The following is a 22,500-nucleotide window of genomic DNA, read 5'->3' on the forward strand; positions in this document are numbered from 1 at the left end:
TGCTTCTTAAATTTAGTATTTTTTCTGAAGTTTTTACTGTTGTATCAGTTAAAAATACAAATTTAAGTGGAGTTAAATTATACCATGTTCATAATATGACAAAGTTGATCAAAATCGGTTTTAATACTTTTTTAGATTATCTCAAATACCCTATAATTATTGTTCCAGCAGTCCTCTACAGATTCTTAGTACTACTAACGTTCTCTTGGGCGTAAAGCAGTGTCTACGATGAATCTACATCTTATGGGTCATTATCACATTTTGGTTTGTATGGTGCAATAAGAATATTCATGATGGAATAAGTTGTTATAATTTTTCTTACTATTACAGATCTCTAAACTATTTATGAACTGTAGTCAAGATATTGCCCATTTTTATAAACCGTAAAATGGAAAGTTTAACTGTTACCCACAGTTTACATAGAAGCTAGTAAAGTGTAACTTTTTGCCTGTCTTATAAATCAGTGTAATTATATATTCAACTTTAATTACTGGTGCATCTGTATTGGCAAGGTTTATATGTTATATTTTATGCAAGACTACGATTCCTATTAATATTTAGCAGCTAACTATATCATTAATTACTCTAAAATCTTTCCCCTACCATCTTTTTAATGGAGCTGAGAGAGTAGAAGTATTAAAAATTGATGTATTGTGGATTTCAGAAATGTGTATGACACTTTAAAAAATGCCTGGCTTTATTCAATAGTGTCAAGCATATTAGTGTCTTGTTTACTAAAATGTATTGACCCTGGTAGAACTGAGAATTCAGAGGAAAAAAAAATTGAATCTGAATAATGAAGGACGTGCACCATTTAGCTGTCAGGATGAGTTGTAAGTTATGTCTATACTTCCTAGAATTAAACGTCACATACTTCTAATTACAAGTTATTGAGGTAAGATTAGTCCTTTCTCTCATTTTTATATTGTCTTCCTTTATTTTTCCATTCAATATCTAGTAAAAGGTCTGAAAGAGAAATATGCTCTTTATATGTACCCATTTTCACTTGACCTTTCAACAGGGTATGATATTTGTTGTCTTTTTAAACATTTTATTCTGTTTGACATATTAATGTCTTTAAGATCATATGCCTAATTGCTTTATAGCACTTTTACTCTATCACCTTTGCAAAAAACACACTGTGAACATTAATGTGTTTTATCAGGTTCCAAACCATTACTTCTTCAAAATGGAAAAATTTGTCTTTTGGAAGTGTCTTTAGATGTATTAAATAATACAAAAGAAGTAATAAAACTCGAAGTAGAAAGAACATGAATATATGCTCTTGAGAGTAGCAGTACTCTAAAACGAGGAAAGTGAGCAATCAGACAAAAGTTTTTATATCCCCGCTTTATCCTATCAGCCATGCAGTGGGTAGCTTGCGGCCTTTTACTTTCAGCAGTTCTCCTGAGTATGCTAATGCTCACTCCCTGTATAAAATGCTAAAACAATAAAACTTTAAAGAGCAAACAAGAGTTAGATCCTGTTTGCCGCTTTAAAAAAAAGACCTATTTCAGAGAAATAAAAGACATTCCTAATAAAAGTGTTTAAGCTGTTGGTGCAACTTCCTGTGCTCATATGCAGTATATAGCGGTTGTTATAAACTACCTATAGAGGATATGTAAAGACTTATTTTTTAAATGTAATCGTCTGGTGCTAAAAATATTAAAATAAAAAAATGATCAATGAAGTAGTTTTTTAAACATTATATTTTAGAACCTGAAATAGTAATTGGGCTAAATTGTAGCATTGTTAGATGGGTTTTGTTTTTCATTTAGCAATTGCTACTTCAGACTTTTCATTATTAAAGTTAATGAAATATTTCAGAGAAATATTAGTATGTATTAGATAACATCTAAAAATTATACATATAATGTCCAGTATATTGCTGCTATGGCTTTATAAAGTTAAAATGTTCATAGTTAATATATAACACATTTTATGCTTATATGAATTAGTGCATGTGAAAAATACTTACGGTTTATTTTCCATAGATAAAAGGAAAATTTGTCTTGGCTTGTTGAAAATAGATTTCAGAAAAAATAAAAATTAGAAGGAGTGTAAATTTTCCCCTTTTCTAAATTGTATCAATTATAATCAAAATTTTAATTATCTTGCAAAATATTGAGTCAATATTCATTCTTAAATCTGTCTCCGCTGCTGTCATTAGTTTTTTGCATAACAGATGTCAAATATTTATGGAATATTTCAGTATTCTCTATCTTCACCTTTATAAAGTTTTAAGATGCTTGTACTTAAACCATGTTATGTATTTTATTAGGCAAAGGTAGAAATATTGATCTAATTCTCTCAATCAAAATTTGGTTGTATATAATTGAATGCATTTCAAAATACTTTGGAAATTAAACAGAAGTGAAATAATTTTTATAAGACATTTACATAGCATAGTTATATCTCCTGAAATGAAGTCACGTTACTTGTTGTTTTAGAGGGGGGCAGTTATGCTGATGCAATTGTAAACAAGAGGAAGTAGGGCCTAGTGGTATCAGAGCATAGGTTGTAATGCCAGATTGTCAGGGTTCCAATTCCAGATTCAATAGTTAATAGCCAAGTGGGATTGAGCAAGTTACTTAACATTTCTTTCCTCAGCTTTCTCAGCTGAAAATGAGGTAAGTAATAATATAATGCTTCTTACTTCATAAGATTCTTGCAAATGAAATGAGTGCCTGGAACATAATAATTGCTCCTTGTGTCTCCCATAGCGCTGTGTAAATAGGTAGCAATTTATATTACTTCTTGTAATACCTCACTGTTACTAAAAATGAGTCTATGAACAATACGAAAATATTTTTGTATTTTGCATTTTAATACTTGTTTCAAGGCACTCTGTAAGTTTGTGGTTAGTTTCATTGACAACCCATTTTCTTCTCCTTCATTCTCCTCTTATAATTCATAAAGTAAGCAGATCCATAAAACTGAGACAACATGAGACCGGGCACAGTGGCTTATGCCAGTAATCCCAGCGTTTTGGGAGGGCAGGGTGGGAGGATTGCTTGAGGCCAGGAGTTCAAGACCAGCCTGGACAACATAGTGAGACCCTGTATCTACAAAAATAATTTGAAAAATTAGTTGGGTGTGGTGTGTGCCTATATATAGTCGTAGCTACTCAGTAGGCTCAGTCAGGAGAATAGCTTGAGCCTAGGGAGTTCGAGGTTACAGTGAGCTTTGATCATGCCATGGAACTCCAGCCTGCACCACAGAGTGAGACTCTGTCTGTCTCTAAAAATAAAAAGTGAAACAATATGACACAAGGACTTATTATGGGTAGCACATTACTGAATCAGTGGGATAAAGGATTCTTGAGATAAGAAAATGTTATCTGAAGTTTTAGGCAATGAACAACTCAAATAGAACAATACCAACCCAGAATCAGGGACTTATCATGTGTATCTTGAAAACATTGAGTATTAGTTTTGACAGGAATTTAGAATATATAAGGGAATATAGAATTTAGAATATAAGAAGTGGGACCAGACTGCTGAGTGACTTAAATATCAAGCTATGGTGTTTGTTTCAGTCAATATACAGCTTGTTACTGTTATCAGCTTGAGTTTGACATGATCAGAGCTATGCATTAGGAAGAGTAATCTCAAAGTGTACTGAATGAACCATGACTTAATGAAACTCATGTATAGGAGGATATGCTGAAATTGGGAGAGACTGGAAGCAGAAAATTAATTCTGGCAGTATGTAATATCTAATGTAAGTACAAGACTAGGAGTGGAGAACAAAGAATCCATATAAGAAGTGCTATGAAAAGAAATACCAGAACAAGACAACCCATTGAATGCTAGGGACAAAGAGGAAAATTGGGAAAATTCATAGCCACTTTGAAAGTCTGCAAAGAGAAATAGAGGACCCAAGAAGCAGGTTCAAAAGGGAAGATGAAGAATTCAGCATTTTACTTGAGGAATCTGAGAACCTAAATATCATTAGATTCAGGAGAAAACAATGATGCTTTTTTTGATTAGTCTTTTAATTCAACTCCATTATAGTAAAATTCTACATAGTAGAATATGAGTATATACCTGAGGTTGGTGGAGATGATGTTTTTTGAAGCATTAGAAGAGTGAAATAGATATGGTCTGGGGCTTCTTACAAATTGTGGAGAACAAGAGATGCCAAATTATCATTTATATTCCATACTCCATATTTTAACCCTTTTCTTCCACTCCAGTTTTCGCTTTATTCAGTGTCCTGAATAAAGGCCTTTTTCCAAATTAATGCATTTATTTCCCTCACACTATTTGAATTTCTGCCCTTTCCCTTTTCTGGTTCCCCTCTACTCTCTTACCTAAATTTTACCTTTCCTTACAGGGCTAGTCCTATTTTTTTCCAAGAGGCGTTCCCAAGGAATTTTACCATCAGGACCACGCACTCTGCTCCACACTTTTAAAGAACTTGCTTCCTATACCACTATTTTGGACTGATACTTTGTGTACATTTGTGAGTGTGTGTGCACATGCATGTGCACGTGTGTTTATACATACATCTGTGTTCACTTTGCAGATATCCCTACCTTAATGACACGTCCCTTAAGGACAGAGACTATGTTTTAGACAAATTATAGTATAAGAAACCCCTAGCACATTCTACTATGTCAAGTAAGCATTCAGTAAAAGTATGATACTGATTATGAAGAATCAAATTGGAGATTACAGTTACTTAGAAATGGTTTGACCTCACAAAGTAATACTTACAGGAGTATAAAATCTGGGGTTCTCCTAGGATCTTGAAGAAGGGAGAACAAAAGAGATTTTAGAAAGAACAGATGAGTAAATACAATGTTCATTTTTATGTGGGAGCTAAGAAATTTTTCTAAATATTGGTAGAGTATACTTTTTAAGTTTTATTTTTAGTTGTAATTATTTAATTAATATGTATTTTATAACCATTTCAATTTATGTGACTAAAAAGTGGCTTTCCACTTGGAGTAGAATGAGGCCCCTTCACCTCATTCATGATTATCATCCCGGACCTTGTTAAATTTTATTTACATTTTTGAAAGCAGATTGAAAACAATTATCAAAATTTATGCAATATAAATCAGCTGAATGTTTAAGGGGAGTTCAGCAAAAAGCAAGAAAAGTTAAAGCCAGATGAAATTGTATAGATTCTACATAATAACTTTTTGAATCTTCTTTGACTGTTTTGACTCAACTACTTGTTGATTCAAAGTAAATACTTGACTTTTAAAACATTTTTATTTTCTGTTGCTGTTCAGAGAGTCCTAGAACCATCCATGCTGTGAATGAAGGAAAACAATACTTTAAGTGTCTGAGCTGAGTATCATTACAATTTATAATATTGTTCCCTTATGCACCTGAATGCCAATATTCTCTTTTTCAGAGTTATATGGAGTATGAATTAAAAATGACTAGCTTCCTATTTTATACAGACATTTACCTCTAAAAGTGTTTAAAAAGTTAGGATTGATGCTGTGTTTAAGCTGGAATAACTTGAACTTACTGTCTTCTCAAATGACATGAGAAGAAAACATGTAGACTAGACCTAGAAGATGAACGCATACTGATACAATCAATCCATTTCCTGTCTCCTTCCCAACCTGAGGCAAGAAGTGGAATTTAATGATGTACCCACCATGTTTAGTTCTACTCAGTTGTTTTTTTTTTTTTTTTTTTTTTTTGTATTAAGTAGTTGTTTCTCCTCATTCTCAATAAGTTGGTTCAGATTTACTGTTTTTCCTCATATAAAATGTTAAATGAGATTTCCATTTTTATATTTTCAAATGTTGTGTCTAGAGATCAAAATAAATGTTCTTCCCTAGCTGGTTTTGTATTGAGGGCTTTACTCACAAAGCCTCCCATTGTCATGCCATTCCCCTTTCTGATTATTAGAGTCTCCTACTGTTGAGTTTTCAGATCTTTTCTTATATGTCATTCCTGACTCCTCTTAGCCTCTATGTCATTTCAAAGTTTTGCTTGCTAAATATTCTATATTCGTTGTAGGTGATTATTATTTTCTCCTGTTCGTGAAGCAAATATTTGAAGCTTGAGAGTTAAAAATCTTTTATATAGAATGTTAATATGTTGGATATAAGATAAGAAAATTAATTTGTTATGTCCTTAGAGGGCAAACCCTTAGGATAAGAAAATAAAAGGCTGAGGTGTCATATAAAAGGAGTAATGTAGTATTATTTCAGAATTGCAATAGAGATCACAAGATTTTTTTTTAATTTGCATGTCAAATACTTATTCAACACGCTCCAGAACTTTGTGTACATCACATACCCCAGTCATCTTTACAACATCCTCTTCTTCATAACCTCAGTTGTTAAATCATTTCAGTATTATACTTTGGCCTCTCCTGTTGATAATATTTTGCCCTATAGATAGCTAAAAGGGAGTCCTAGACCCCCACTGGATTAAACAGTATTGAAAATCTAAACTGTGAATTGTCACAAAACACAATGAAAATATAAGTATATAATATTACATTTCTTCCTTCTATTCTCTTTGGTTGCCTTAAAATTTAAATTGCTATTTGTAGGCACATGTAGAATTTGCAGATCCTACATCTTTGGTTGCTGATATTTTATATAAAATCCCTACAGATCTTAGATCTCTCTGTGGACAAAAGCATTTGAAATTGGAGTGGCTCTGTATTTCAGAGGAAAGCAGTTGAAAGTGACTGACAACTTGAGCAAATGGAATGCTCTTTCTCATTGTTTTCATTCCTGTTAAGCCTGTACTATTTTTGCTGATGTTTTGGATCATTATGTTACATTGCGAAACTCTAAACATGAAAGCTTTTTTGCCTCACATATGTTTTCATAGATTTTTTAATTACAATTTTTCAGTCAACTTTATTTTTTTTCTAACATTTCTGGTCCTCTTATAATTTTTGTTCTGATTTAATTCCATTTTTATTTAATCTCTAAACTTTTTGATTAACTTTGCTAGTTAGCTTTGAGATCTCTTTCCAAAGTGATTGTACAGAACTTATGATTATGCCAGCTCTTTATCATCTCATCTTTTTTTTTAAGTGCTACAAGTGTGGATCAGTAGCTGCTGTTCTTTTTTACATTATTCCAGTCCCCATATGTGGCACTTACAACTCATTCCAGTTCCTCTTAATAAAAAGATCCTCCCAGAGATACAGTGCCTTCAGCTAAAAAGTGTTATATCCCCACCGTGCCAATTGTGGAAATTTGTGGGTTCCTATAGGGTTTTGAAGGATTTTTATAGAACTATACAGATGATATCTGACATCCGTGGTGTGAATTCCCACAATTTAGGCAAAGTGTGTCAGAAAACTTTTAGCTGACAGTATTGTAGCTTACTGCTTCTGTTTTATATCTAAAGAAGGTACTTTGTTAGAAGATACAACTTCATTTGCACTAACACTAGTTGAGCCTTAAAAATTTCCTTTCTGTAAGGGTCAAAAAATGATTACTGAATTGTTAAAGAAGGAATAATGCTTCAGTATTAACTTTTTCCTACTTTCAGCACCAGGGGAAAAAAATGAAGATCTTATATACTGCTATGGTATTTTAATTTCAGCTTTCAACATAGAGCTTGGGAAGTGGATATATGTTGATAACCAGAGGCATTTAATGAATAAAGAGACTGTCATTTCAGAATATTCCTTTATGTGAAGGTAATTTACATGATAAGAAATTATGTCTTAATATATGTTAAAATTATGTGCATTTTGACTGCTCTGGCAGAATTTAAAATTTACCACTCACAGAAGTAACATGTTATACTTGAATATTTCAACACCAAGAAACACAGGGTTACTACATTCCATAGGCAGTTTCTATCATTAGAATAGCATTAAATAATTTATATAAGCAACAGATGATCAAATCATTTCACATAACTACTGAAAACTAACATTCTTTAGCTTGTTCAACGTTATCTTCATTTTGAAGACAACATGGAGTAAAATCAACAAGACACTTACAAGGTAGGAGGCCAAGTCATCATTGATCACACAATGTTATCTTACTATAAAAAAAATTATATTTGCAACATTAATCTGAGGTTCCTTTTGTTAATTAGCAAGTCAGAGAAAAGACATGGTGCACTAGATTTAGAATAAAAAGTACATATTGTTGGCCGGGTGCAGTGGCTCCTGCCTGTAATCCCAGCACTTTGGGAGGCCAAGGCGGACAGATCACCTGAGGTCAGGAGTTCAAGACTAGCCTGGCCAACATGGCAAAACCCCATCTCTACTAAAAATACAAAAATTAGTTGGGCACAGTGGTGGGGGCCTATAATCCCAGTTACTCAGGAGGCTGAGGCAGGAGAATCCTTGAACCCAGGAGGTAGAGTTTGCAGTGAGCTGAGATCATGCCACTGCACTGCAGCCAAGGTGACAGAGTGAGACTCCATCTCAAAAAAAAAAAAAAAAAAAAAAGTACAGATTGTTTTTACTCCTTAGTCCATCTCATGTTTAGAACTAACAGTATATAACTAAGAAAAACTCAGGAGAAAACCGGAGTTTGAGTCAGTCCTGTGATTTAATTTGAGTGAAGGAATAGTTTCAGCAAAGCAGTGAGTCTCAGAAATTAGGCAGACCTAGTGACATGAGCAATATGTAGTCAAGGTGGAAAGTAGTCTCTGTAAAGGTATTCCAAGAGACAGCTTCACCAGGAGCCAGCAACGGATGGGTAACAACTCCAATAGGGCAATTTGGTAATAGGAAATAGATAACAGTTGAGAAAAATGGGTAAGCCACATCCAAAAGAACTGCCACAGCAGTAGGGCTCATCTACAGGACTTTGAGGTCAAGGTCTTCAAGGAGCCAGAGTACAAGTTAACAAATGTAATTACAGAGAAACTGGAACATACACCCCGTATACTCATACTACCTATCTGATTTTTGACCGAAACTTGATCCAACAAATAAGGCAATAATACAAGTTTTGGATTAATGATTCAAAGGAGAATTGGAGCACAGCAGCAAGACTGACTTAATGGCAAAGTGTCAAGATGTGATTTAGACTTTATTTGTCTGGCCAACAGATTAGAAATATAAGGGTCCTTAGATCCACAGCTGAATGTTTATTGACAGTTTTCATTTATGAGACACAAATTGGAATGGTACCAATTGTATCTCAGTGGCCGACTAATTTGTTTGTGAGATTGGGCAGAATATATTTGTACTTATCAATGATGAAAGTAATTACATCTGTATTTTCATTTTATTACAGCTGTTTTGGTCACAACTATCACTTTTATAAAGTCAAATAGAGTGATAAATCCTAAAGAATTTCAAAGAATTTCATGGTGTTTTTTAAAAATTGACTCTACAGCAAAGCTATCTGAAATCGTTTGGGAGTGAACCTAAATCATGTAAAATTTAGTTCCTTTAAACAATATTGCATAAATTTAAATATATTTCAATATAATGTTGAAGGTAAGAGCAGGAAATTTTAGAGAAATCTCGATATACATATATCTGCATGCAGTTTATAAAATTATGTTTCACTGACCTTTACCCACCTTTTTGTTGTTTCTTTGGACTGATACTAGACTCTTTTTTTGTTTTGTTTTGTTTTGTTTTGTTTTGAGATGGAGTCTCACCCTTGTTAGCCAAGCTGGAGTGCATTGGCGCTATCTCAGCTCAATGCAACCCCTGCCTCGCAGGTTCGGGCAATTCTTCTGTCTCAGCCTCCTGAGTAGCTGGGATTACAGGCACCTGTCACTACACCCAGCTAATTTTTTTGTATTTTTAGTAGAGAGGGGGTTTCACCATGTTGACCAGGCGGGTCTCGAACTCCTGACCTCAGGTGATCCACCCGTCTCGACCTCCCAAAGTGCTGGGATTACGGGAGTGAGCCACCACACCTAGCCGGATTGATACTGACTTTTAATGGAACTTTATAACTCCACCGTGGAATCAGATCTCTTGAGTTGTAAGATGTAATTATAAACTGTCATCATTAAGAATGGAAATACATCTTAGAAGAGAAACTTTCATCACAATTATCTGAGAATAATATTCCTTTGCCATCAATGCTAAATGGCTGCAATTTTTAGAAAATAGGCTAAGGGAGGATAACATTTTTATCCTGGCTCATGATGAAAATTAAAATTTATTTTGATGTTTATCATTAGCCAGGGAGAAAAGGTGTGGGAAATTTAGTAGGGCATTTTCTACCTATATCCTGGATAGAGGAAACTACACAGTTATATATGGAATGTAGAATCATTTGTTCACTCCAGTTTTTGAATACCCTTTTCATAATTGCACATTTCTGTAAGAAGGAATATTTTCATTTTCATCAAGAGATAAGGAGGAGGATTATTTCTGTAGAACTGAAGTGATAGCCTGGGTACTGTCCTACTGGCAGCTACTACATGCAAACTCATTCAAATAAAAACAAAGATCAATTCATTTAACACTAGAATTTTTATGTCAAGTGTTATTTTAATTTACCAAAGAGAAAATCTTGAAAGATAAGAAATTGGAATAAAGAACTACATAAGTAATAACTCTGTTGTATAATTTCTTAGCTGATAAAAGTTAAGAACATCTTTTTTCATTTCTAGTAGTTTTAATTGGACATCTTTCTTATTCAGTCCTATAAATAAGAGAGCTAAATACTTTTCTAAAATATACTTAAATTTAGAATGTAAAATCTAAATTTTTGTGGAGAAAGCCTGGTTTATCCTTTCCAAATAATAAAATATTAAGTAGAACGAAATAAACAATTTATGTATGACTGTATAATTAATTACTGACACTTAATTACATTATTCTTAGATCAGCTCTCATTTTTAAAACTATTAATATGATTTCTGTTAAAAGTGAACTTTTCTACTTAAAACTTTAATGGCACTTATATTATTAGTTTTTTTCTGTGATATGTTAAATAAACTAAAACATTTCCCAAGTGGTAAAACAAAATATACTCTAAAAGTTACATAGATTTAAGAAATGAACTGTGTATCGTTTCAACCTGACTTCACACAAATGGAGATAAGTAAACTTGTCGTCTTCATGAATCTACCATCAAATTCCAAAAATAATTATATACTTTCCTTTATATATACTAGAAAGAAATGAGTAAAATTGAATTTCCATAATTTCCATTTTTATATAAGCTTCCTAAATGAGCATCAGTGATTTTACCAGTTTTCCTGTGAAACTGTGTCTTTGAAAGAAAAATTACTTTTTTTGGTATCTTCTGTTTGACATGATTATATTTTCCAATGTATTAGTCAATACAGGTTAGCTACTCAAAAGTAACAAACAAAAACAAAAGTTAAGCTCAGGAAGTGAAATCTGTCTTAAATAATCCTGTGCTTATATTTGGAATTCATTTCACATCTTGAAAACAGCAATGTTAGAGTAAGCATGAGGGTTTTTGCCATTGGCAAATTGGAACTAATTTGAGTGAAAATTTATTCAATCACGTATGAAATTGATAAAGTGCTAATCGTGGATTTTATTTTGAATGCTTAGATACAAAGAGTTATCATCATTAATTCAATCATCTTGTGCCAAGTACTGAAGATTGTAGATGGTTAAAAGAAAATCTCGCCTTTTTACAGCATTTTTTGAATCTAGAAGGTTTGTGATGCTATTTTGAGAAGTAGTCAAAATCTATGCATATCAATGGAGAACATGTGACTGTAGCAATGCTCAGTCTATTTTGATATTTTTAAATGTCATTAATTAACAGGACATAACTATATAAGGGGCAAAGAAGAATTCATAGGATTATAAACGTTTTATTTATTTATTTATTTATTTATTTATTTATTTATTTATTTATTTATTTTTGAGACGGGGTCCCGCTCTGTCTCCCAGGCTGGAGTGCGGTGGCGCAATCTCGGCTCACTGCAAGCTCCGCTTCCCGGGTTCAGGCGATTATCTTGCCTCAGCCTCCTGAGTAGTTGGGACTGCAGGCACGCACCACCAGGCTCGACTAATTTTTTTTTATATTTTTAGTAGAGACAGGGTTTCTCTATGTTGGCCAGTCTGGTCTTGAACCCCTGACTTCAGGTGATCCACCACCTTGACCTCCCAAAATGCTGGGATTACAGGTGTGAGCCACTGCAGCCGGCCTAAAACATTTTCTATTAGAGCTAATTAATGTATTCCATGTAAGTTAAAGGTATCCAAATTAAATTAAGTAGAAGTTAGGATCAGGACACTTTAAAATGAAGGATTTGAACAAGTCTATATTAAGTGGGTAATAGATGCATGGTTCAAGGCCTAGACACATTTTGGTATATTTAATATGTTTCTCAAATACTATATGTGTAAGTTCATTTGACAGGATAAAGTTTGCTATATTGGATGAAATAAAATCAGTTTCCGTAATAAAATTGAAGCATCAGAGCCCTAACACTGCTTCTGAGGATAGCTTTTTGAGTGTTCTCTGGGGAATAACATTTTTTAGAGTAATGATCCATGATTACTATAGAAGTATGTTATAACTTTCAGGTGTGCTAGGAGGGAAAAGGCTAATCATATCTATAGGGTTTTTTAAAAGATGTATTTTTTTGTAAAAAGTTGGTTATTACTTTTAAAATGTATACTATTTCAATGTATTGGATATTTTCTCAAATAACTAGAATTAGAAGAAGAAAAGGTGTAAGGGAACTGCCTGCAATTAGTAAACCACATAAAAACAGTTTTAATGTAGTCTAAAATTTAGTCTTGCTTTATAGATGTTTGATAAAATTAACATCACATTGCTGGAAATTGCCCATATTGTAGATATGAGTCATAAATTTTAAGTTTTTATTCACAGTACTTGTTGACATTTGTCATAAATGAGGTCAGGAGATTGAGATCATCCTAGCCAACATGGTGAAATCCCATCTCTACTAAAAATACAAAAAATTAGCCGGGCATGGCGGTGCGCTCCTGTAGTCCCAGCTACTCAGGAGGCTGAGGCAGGAGAATCACTTGAACCCTAGAGGCGGAGGTTGCAGTGAGCCAAGATCATGCCAATGCACTCCAGCCTGGGTGACAGAGCTAGAATCCGTCTCAAAAAAAAAAAAAAAAAAAAAAAAAAAAAAAAACCTTAAGACTTAAAATCTTTATTTCTTTATTGTTAACTTCATGGAATTAATAAACCCTACATTTCAAAGAAGACCTGATTGAATTTACATTGTGCCAGTGAGTCCCTCATAAGTGATAACAGTATGTAAATATTCTAATCATTAACATTTGGTAATACCTAAATAAGCAAAGGAGAGAAAACATATGATTCGATTATACTGTTTAACACCTATTGACTTAAATTTTGAACATCTCAGTTTAAGAGAACTTTATTCATAGTACTTTTTTATTCTAAAGAAAAATAGGAACAGTTTATAGAACCTTTGACTTAGTCTTGAGTAAGGAGAAAATGAATAAAATTGACATTCCTCTAGGGAATGTACAGTGTGACCACAACCTAAAAGGACAAACTTTCCCTTTATAATTTGTTTGCTTTAGGGTATAGGCAAACATTAACATTACTTCTGCCTTTCATTAGTGCCTTAGGTACTTGTAAATTTCACAACAAAAGCAACAAATATTTTTAGGCAACAAATTTGTTTATCAGTGTATCAGTGTAGTTAGTCCTCTGTGTTTTTGGAATGTGCCATTAATGAGGGTGGCTGTAAAATGGTGAGATTAAACTAATTAACTGCTACTTTGCAATGTTTTCAAGTAGAGACTTGTGAAGTTGAATGACCTACAGATGAGTTTCATTCATTTAAATTGGATAAACGTTTACTGAACACCCATTGTGTGCATCATACTCTGCTAGAAACTGTGGCAGATGATCAGTGTCTACAGAGGTAAAACTCTAATAGAGGGATAAGTACATAGGTAGTGCTAGAGACCAAGTGAAAGAATGAACAGGGTTGCAAACAAATTGTGAAGTCAACGATGTAAGCATGCACATGCACACAGGGAATCAGAAGAGACTTCATGAAGGATGTAACTTTAAGTTAAGCTTAACATTAAGTCAATTTTTAGGTTGAACTTTATGAAATTATTCATATTTCACTGTTTTTTTTTTTTTCGGCCTAAAAAAATAGCCATCTTAAATGTTTCATCCTAGTATTCAGCAGAGATGAGGAAAGACAGGATAGATGTAAAGGAAATGAGGAGATGAGCAAAGATGACTAAAACATGGGTTTCATTCAAAGAACAATGACTCCTTTGCCACAGGACGAGCAGCCTGCCTGGATGGGGATACCTGTGAGATGAGATTGCCCAGGAGTTTGAAAGCCATATCTTATAGCTCATTAATTTCCAAGTTGATGATATGGTAGGGACATTGCTTAAAGTTTACCAATTATTTGGAGATGCTTAGCAAGACCCTCAAGGGTGTATGTTACCCACTTTCAAAAAGCCCTATGTGCTTTCTTTTATGCTGCTTCTCTCTGGAAATAGATGACTTTTTTTTTTTTTTTTTTTTTTTTGCTTGAGAAACTAGCAACACTTTATGCCCTTCCTTCAATATTCAGTTTTAAAATATATTTTTCCTTAAAATGCTATAAGAACACAGATGAAAAATTAAAAATAAATAAAATGTGCAGAGACCACACATCAATGTTGCAGCCATTGCTGTTACTACCACCTTAATCACAAGACTGTGGTGGAATTTTTTTTCAGAATGTTTTCATCTTCACTTTCTAATATCCAAACTTTCTGAGATTCACTTTCATTGTTCCTGGAGCAATTAAAATAACACATATAAAGATTCGTAGAGGTTGCTTGAGAGTAATGAAAAGTTAAGATGTATTGATTTTTAACTTTCAGTATTTTTGACAGATTTAGGCTCTTCTATCTTCTTGGTAGAGCATAAAAAGAAATATTTCATGTACCTTGTAAATTTATAGAGTTCAGTGATGCTATCTCAGCTCACTGCAACCTCTGCCTCCCAGGCTCAAGCAATTCACCTGCTTCAGCCTCCTATGTAGCTAGGATTATAGGTACCCACCACTATGCCCGGCTAATTTTTGTATTTTTAGCAGAGATGGGGTTTTACCATGTTGATCAGGCTGGTCTCGAACTCCTGACCTCAAGTGATCCACGGCCTCCCAAAGTGCTGGGATTACAGGCGTGAACCCCCGTGCCCGGCCTACATTGTAAATATAAAAGTAGTAAATGCAAAACCATTTTACTTCACAACCTATAAATTCTTCACTTCTTTCCACCATTTCTAATCCTACCACCTTAGTGGTCTGACCATCATTAACTTATTACATTTTTTTAGTAAGTTCCCATTTGGTAACTCTACCTGCAGTGTCCTACACTAAGCCTACATTTTGCAGATTCATCTTTATGAAACTCTTCTACCTTTTCATTATCCTGCTCAAAAACCATTAATAACCTTTGAGCAGAGATTTAATTTAAATATCATGAAATGCAACTCCAAGGCCTTCTCATCATCTGACCTCATTCCGCTATTCTAACACACACACACACACACACACACACACACACACACACACACATACACACTATCACCAGCCCTCCTTCCCCTATGCATTCTCAGGGTTCCCATAACATGTCTACAATTCTCCATTTTTCCTATTTCTGCTTGGAATGTCCTCTCTCTCATCTCTGCATAATAAAATTTTTCACCTATTACAAAGCCTACCTGAAGTTACACCGCTCTCCTTCATAGAGCATTCACTGATTGGATTGTCAGATTTATCTCCCCTTTTATAATACTTATCTACTGTGGCATCGATCACATTCTGCCTTGCGTCAAAGTTACTTGTATATATGTCTTACCTCCTCTATTAGACTGAAAACTTGATGATAACAAGAACCACTGTCCATGCAGCCCCTATCCCAGAGGTTTACACACAATGTCTATTGACTGGATTTTTTTTTTTTTTTCACTTCTAACAAGAAGTAACTTTTATTCTCCTAGAAGTACTTCAGTTTCAGTTACTGACTTTGTACCTCTGTCAGGGAATAACAACAGACTTTATATCTCTCCATCACTCAATACTTCTCTTTCTCCAGTTGTCTAAAGAAGTTCCAAATATGTTTCTAAATCTCCCAAGTGTAAATTAAATTAAATTAGGAGTTGGCTATGCCTTTGTAAAATCAAGAAACGTAAATTGGTGTTTTTTTTTTTTTTTTTTTTTTTTTGTAGTAAGGAAAAGGTTGTGTACTGAAAGGAACAGTTAACTTTGAAGTCTTCTATTTCATAGATAGAACAATTTTTAAAGCATGTGCAATGAATTCCTGGATTCTGGTTTGCAGAAATATTCATTATTTGCGAAATGGGTAATTTGCATTAAAACTGAAGTTGATGTTACTTCAGTGCCCACTTAAAGGAATGTGATGTTTTATCAGGCTTAGAAAAACTACTACCAAAGTAGACATAAGTCCCTTCTATCTGTGACCTTCTATGCCAAAGGTTTGTACTCTTCAATCTGTAATAATTCAAGTACTTGGCCTATTTTAGGTGCCCAGTAAATAAATGAATCACTGGAAAGACTATACCCCTTACACTCCTGCCTTAAGCTATGTTAAAAATTTACCAGGAGGCTGAGGCAGGAGAATCGCTTGAACCCGGGAAGGTGGAGGTTGCAGTGAGCTAAGATCGGTGGAGGTGGAAGGTGGAGGTTGCAGTGAGCTAAGATCGTGCCACTGCACTCCAGCCTGGGCAACAAGAGCGAGACTCCGTGTCAAAAAAATAAAATAAAAAATAAATGAGTCTACTTATTATTTTTTAAGTTCTCATAAATTAGACAAAAAAGTTTTTTTCTTTGTTTTTGTTCCTGAGTTTTTAAAAAACTAAATCCTTTATGTTTCACATGTTAGCATCTGTTTTATTCCTGGAAACAACTAATTCTATTTGCTTAAAATAGTACCTACTTTACTTATTATTAAGGGTTCTAGCAAGAACTGAATTTTCTCTGTAAGATATCTAAAATTTTGAAGTTGAAGAAAGTAGTGCATAAATTTCACATCAGTTGGGGAAAAATGGCATAATGAATGTCTGAACCATCTAGAGGAGATATTCAAATCCAGAATGGGGACTTTATCACCAGGATAGTCAAGAATTTCTCTCTTATTTCCATCTGAACTTGTTCTTACTTTACTGTCTTTAATGAATTATATTAAGAATACATGTGTTTTAATGCTGTTAGAACATTGGCATTCTTCTTAGAGGCAGGTCAGTTTTCCAGTTGTTAACTCCTTCTGTATCACTTAATTGCTACTTTTCTTAGGACACTTAGGACTGGCAATCTTGTGAATTTGTTTTTCTTATACTAGACTACAAGTTCTTTTTTTTTTTTTTTTTTGAGACGGAGTCTCGCTCTGTCGCCCGGGCTGGAGTGCAGTGGCCGGATCTCAGCTCACTGCAAGCTCCGCCTCCCGGGTTCAGCCATTGTCCTGCCTCAGCCTCCGGAGTAGCTGGGACTACAGGCGCCCGCCACCTCGCCCGGCTAGTTTTTTTGTGTGTTTTTAGTAGAGACGGGGTTTCACCGGGTTAGCCAGGATGGTCTTGATCTCCTGACCTCGTGATCCGCCCGTCTCGGCCTCCCAAAGTGCTGGGATTACAGGCTTGAGCCACCACGCCCGGCCTTAGACTACAAGTTCTTTGAGAGATATTAAAAGCCTCACTGTGCCTTATATATAGAAGATACTCAATAAATTTGTGTTAAATTAATGATTGGCAATAGGTGATAATGTTAATATGTTATTGGCTTTTCCTGTCAAAGTGAGATTGATGCTCTTTACATCATTATAGATACAGGGGACTTCACTCAATCCACAGCATAAAGGAATTCCTGGAGGAAAATTTTGCTTTTTCCTGGAGGAAACTTGAACTTATATGTATTGCTACAGCTCTTACATTTTCATTATTTAGTCATATTAAGTTAATCTATTTAAGATTTTTCTAGCTATAGGTATATTATCAGAACTTCATAAGCCCCAACGTGCATAGCAAATGTGATGCAGGCCTGGATCAATGCATGTATGTTAATGATTTTAATGACAAGCTAATGATGAGGCCTGTGATGGATGACTGAGGAGAATAAATATAGAAGCACTGTGTACAGAGCATTTCAATGATGGCTCCTCTACTTTGAAATTTACTTTCTTCTGTTGATCTGAATGTGATCTGAGATATAACCTGGCTTAGTATTTTAGTGACCCAGAATTTGTTGGTAAGTAATTTTTTGAAATAATTATAGCAATATGTTGTGTTATTTTGTTTTCTTTTATTGCCTTAAATGTACTTTTAAGGAAATGTGGCTAGTCATTAATAACTCTAATGCCTGGCATCTGATACGTGAGGCAGATATATCTGTTTCTTGACGTTTTTGATACAGTAATAAAAATCTCACTTTAGGAAGAGGTACTGAAATACCTTTAGAGCTAACGAAGCTATACAATGTTTAAAAATTAATTTAAGTATTTATACCATACTTTCTTTCAAAAAAGATCATAAGGTTATTATATATTATGACCGTGTTCAGTGTTTATTGATCACTTATGATCCAGGCACTATTCCAGGTGTTTTACATATATGCAAAATAATTTAACCCTTATAACGAGTGTATAAGGTAGTCACTTTTTTCCTTGCTTTATGGGTAAAGAAATGGAGACACAGAGAGGTTAAGTAGCTCTTCCAAGGTTGCATAGCTAGGAAGTAAAGGAGCCAGGCTTCAAACCCAGGTATTTTATCCTCAAAGCCCACTATATCCTTAACCACTTAATCACTGCTGCATGACTAAAGATTATAAATGAGGTGCCTACCCTATTCAGTATTACTTTATACCACACTTAGAAGTTAATCAAAATACTAAATACATAAAATGTATCATGGTAAATTATATTCTTATAATTAAAAACCTGTAGATAATTCTACATGAGAAGAGGATTCATAATGAAGAGTTGGTGAGCACAGAAGACAGTTTCTTTAAAGGGATTCTTGTATTTTATTTGAATTGTCAGGGATGTTTCTATGTTGGAAAGAAGCATTTTTGTAGAAGAAAACCTAATTATCCTATGGTAATGTAACACATAGCACCTTGAAGAATTTGGAAAATCGAACACTACAGAAATATCCACTTTTTCTTTTGGAAATAAGTTAAATGGCTCTCATACCCTGTAATGGGGCAAAAAGAGAAAGAAATTGCTAATGGTCACAAGGAGAGACTAATTCTCTATTCATCCTGCAACTCACAAAAGGCATGTGGCTTCATTGTGTTCCATTTCTTTTGAATTGGCATATAACTTGACAAGTGAAAACATGGAGCACTTTGAGAACCAAAAATGAGAAACCTAATATAAATAGAGATAATTATAATAGAAAATTTATTTTTATTGAAAAGTATTCCACCAATTTATAGGCATAGGTACTGTAACTTTCAAACAATTTTATTTTCTGGAATGTTGAAACTTCTCTTGCTACTTTTTATTTCTTTCTCTGATATTATATTGATGGCAAATAGATCTTTTTATAATTGAGCATTAATAATTATTGACTTTAGTTTGCTTTATTTTAGGAAATTAGCAGCCTGACATTGTAGCCATTGGGGAATATTTTATTTACAGCTTTCCCAGCTCTGATACCTTTTTCACTAATTCTGAATGGAAAATATTCCAAGAATACTTAATTTCAGAGAGATATCTTCTCTTTTCGAATTAGTGCAATGAAACTCTTAATGATTTCATGGCACGTAACTTATTCACTCAACAAGTATTTACTGGGCGCTATGTGTAATGTCTCCTAATCGGTGAAGTTCACAGTCTACTTGGCAAGATAAAGTATAGCTAACAGTAGAAAGAGTTAAGTGACAGTGCATGTGATTAAAGCAATATGGGGTAGCAGAAATAACAAGGTTCCAAGAAACGTTCTAGAGGCCAGCATTTGTGTTAGTCTCTACTGTACCTGTATTCAGACACTTAGACAGTCATTCCTTTACTCATCTGTAAAATGGGAAGTCAAATAACAATATCTGTACATTAGATACAGTTTTAGGATTCAAAGATTCTGTAGTTTTGAGCATCAGAATGACCAAAAAAATGCTTTGGAGGTTCAGAGTAGATCAGTGAAATTTGGACAGGTCAAAGTCTTTAGGAAGTAGACACAGTGTGAGTTGATCCTTAAGTGGTAGACAGTATGTGTGTGAATAGGCAGAATAGGGTAGAAGGATGTTCCATGTATACGTGGAGAGTTGAAAGGGGAAACACAGCCTGAGTCTCCATGAAAAATGTCTTGGAGTAGGAATGGAGCACAATGTTTATGGGATGATGTTTTGAGTCTGGAATGGAAGTTATTGTTCAGAAATACTGTTGTACATAGGTAGGTGGAGGTCAGATCATAGTTTATTGAGAATGGCTGAAGGGTTTTGGTTTAATCCTGTTTCAACCCCATGTCTCAGTTCAGACATATTTTTATATAGGGCAGTGGCATAATTAAATAAATAAAGTTCTTACATATTAAAATTTTCTGAGACTACAATAGAATATACCTCTTTAGTCGTTCTTTTTAAACATTTTTCTTTATGTGCATTTTTTAGAGACAGGGTCTTGCTATGTTGCCCAGGCTGGCATTCCTCCCACCTCTGCCTCCCAAGTAGCTGGAATGACAAACATGGCTTCTATGTGCTTGTTTCTAAATAATACATCCTACTTGTTATTCCTTTTTATCAGGAACTTAAGATTTTTCCACAAAGTTCTTTATTCAGATAAAACCCAATCTAGAAAGGTGAACCCAAATGGACCAGATGCATATGATATTGCAGTGCTTTCGCTGAGGAAACAGTTGAAATGCAGCAGGGGATTCGGAAACTGTCAGAAGAGGGGGACCTCGGAGGTCTTCTCAGTGTCCCGAGTGTATTAAAAAACACTCCTGCACAAGAGCTCACATCTGTAGCTAAAACTATGGGATGCCCAAAATAATGCTTATTGACTTGAAGGCAGTCACCTAGACCACTGCTAGGTATCTATGTATGTGTCTTAACAGTAACTCAATATCTATTTAGAAATACTCAGCTATTAAAGCCTGAAAGTTTTGAATATTCACAGGTCATTTGTGAGACCTAATTAGAAAAAAGTGCTGTTATATTAACTTTAGGAGTTTATTCTAATTATTTCCAGTACTTAGAGTTTAGCATTCTCTAAAATGTTCTGAATCCAAGATTAAACCAGGAAAATCTAAAATTATAAATTCAACTTATAACTATTATTAAATCAAAATGTCATTTTTTATAAAAGTCATTAAATGAATATGAACTTTCACAAGTAATCTCATTAGAAGATTTCAGTTGTATATTTTAGAGGGTACTTTGGGAATATTAACATTAGATTTAATAAATGTTTAAAATTCTGCACATGTCTACATGATACTGTAATATACTCGTTGGTTCATCTATTATTTTACTCGAACTATTGGCTAGTTCAATGAACCATTTATTCAAAGTAGTTGTTGAGTTCAATTGGTAGATTTTTTTTTTAGTGAAAATAGTTGGGTTAGTCTGTAAAATAACACTGATAAACATCTCTTATGGACACCACGTTTTTTCCTAATAGCACATTTCTAACTTGCAAATCTGCTATAGAACATTTTATTAGAACCAAATAGTTTATTTGTCACATAAAATAGTATCTACAAACTAGTCATATGCATACATTAGAGTCCTTTTTTTTATTTATGAGTAATTCTTTATTACATAGTATTAGTTATTTGGGGGCCTATGGTTTTATTTTATAATCTGTCATGCAGGATAACAAATAGTACCTTGGAGACTTAAAACTATGATAGTTTTCCTTATATAAATAATATAGTGCTTTGGATTTAGCATGAAACATAAGCATAATAACTTCAGTTTCATTAACTATCAATGACAAACTCTTCTTGGCTTTTTATTTGTATTGGCTACAATATAATTTCATGATTTACCCCACAGTATGCAATAATGGCCTTATAATGGCCACTTCCAATAGTCTCTAACCTATCCCTAGGGAGTAATCTGTACTGAGAATTGAGAGATTAAAGCTGATAGCAGCTTGATACAGTAGAAACATTTGGGAAATTTCAGTGTTCTTTGCCCATGCATGTAAAATGTTAGAACAGTTCCAGAAATTGTCACCCCAGAATTGGCTTTTCTGATGGTCTTTAAAGTACTTTTCTTATATCTGTGATACTCCTCTAATAACAGTTACAACGTTCTAGAATCTCGTTTACAACTATTCACTTTTAAAGGAAATAATACAGTGTCTAGGGAAAAGATGAGCTGCTAACGCAGCTCCACCCTTCAAAAAAAGTTGTCATAAGATGAACTATGAACTTAATAAGGATGATCCAGGAATATCAAGAGGAAAACAGTTTTGTTTTGTTTTTTTAAGCCTAAGTATGAACCGTCTTCACCATATAACACTAGTGACAAAATAAACTGATCAGAATTTTATTAAACTTTTTGTTCCATCTAAATATACTTTCATATATGTAGTGCCATTTCTAATCAAATAGTTTACAAATAATAAGTTTTTTGTTATACTACTATAGTCTAT

General features: G+C 33.9%; 1 protein-coding gene across 7 annotated transcripts in view; it reads left to right on the forward strand.

Moving 5' to 3' along the window:
• Window positions 1–22,500, forward strand: part of FOXP2 (forkhead box P2) — a 277,840-nt gene that overhangs the window by 247,717 nt on the left and 7,623 nt on the right. The window lies entirely within an intron of this gene.

This window comes from Piliocolobus tephrosceles, chromosome 8 (genome assembly GCF_002776525.5).
Source record: "Piliocolobus tephrosceles isolate RC106 chromosome 8, ASM277652v3, whole genome shotgun sequence".
Classification (NCBI taxonomy): domain Eukaryota; kingdom Metazoa; phylum Chordata; class Mammalia; order Primates; family Cercopithecidae; genus Piliocolobus; species Piliocolobus tephrosceles.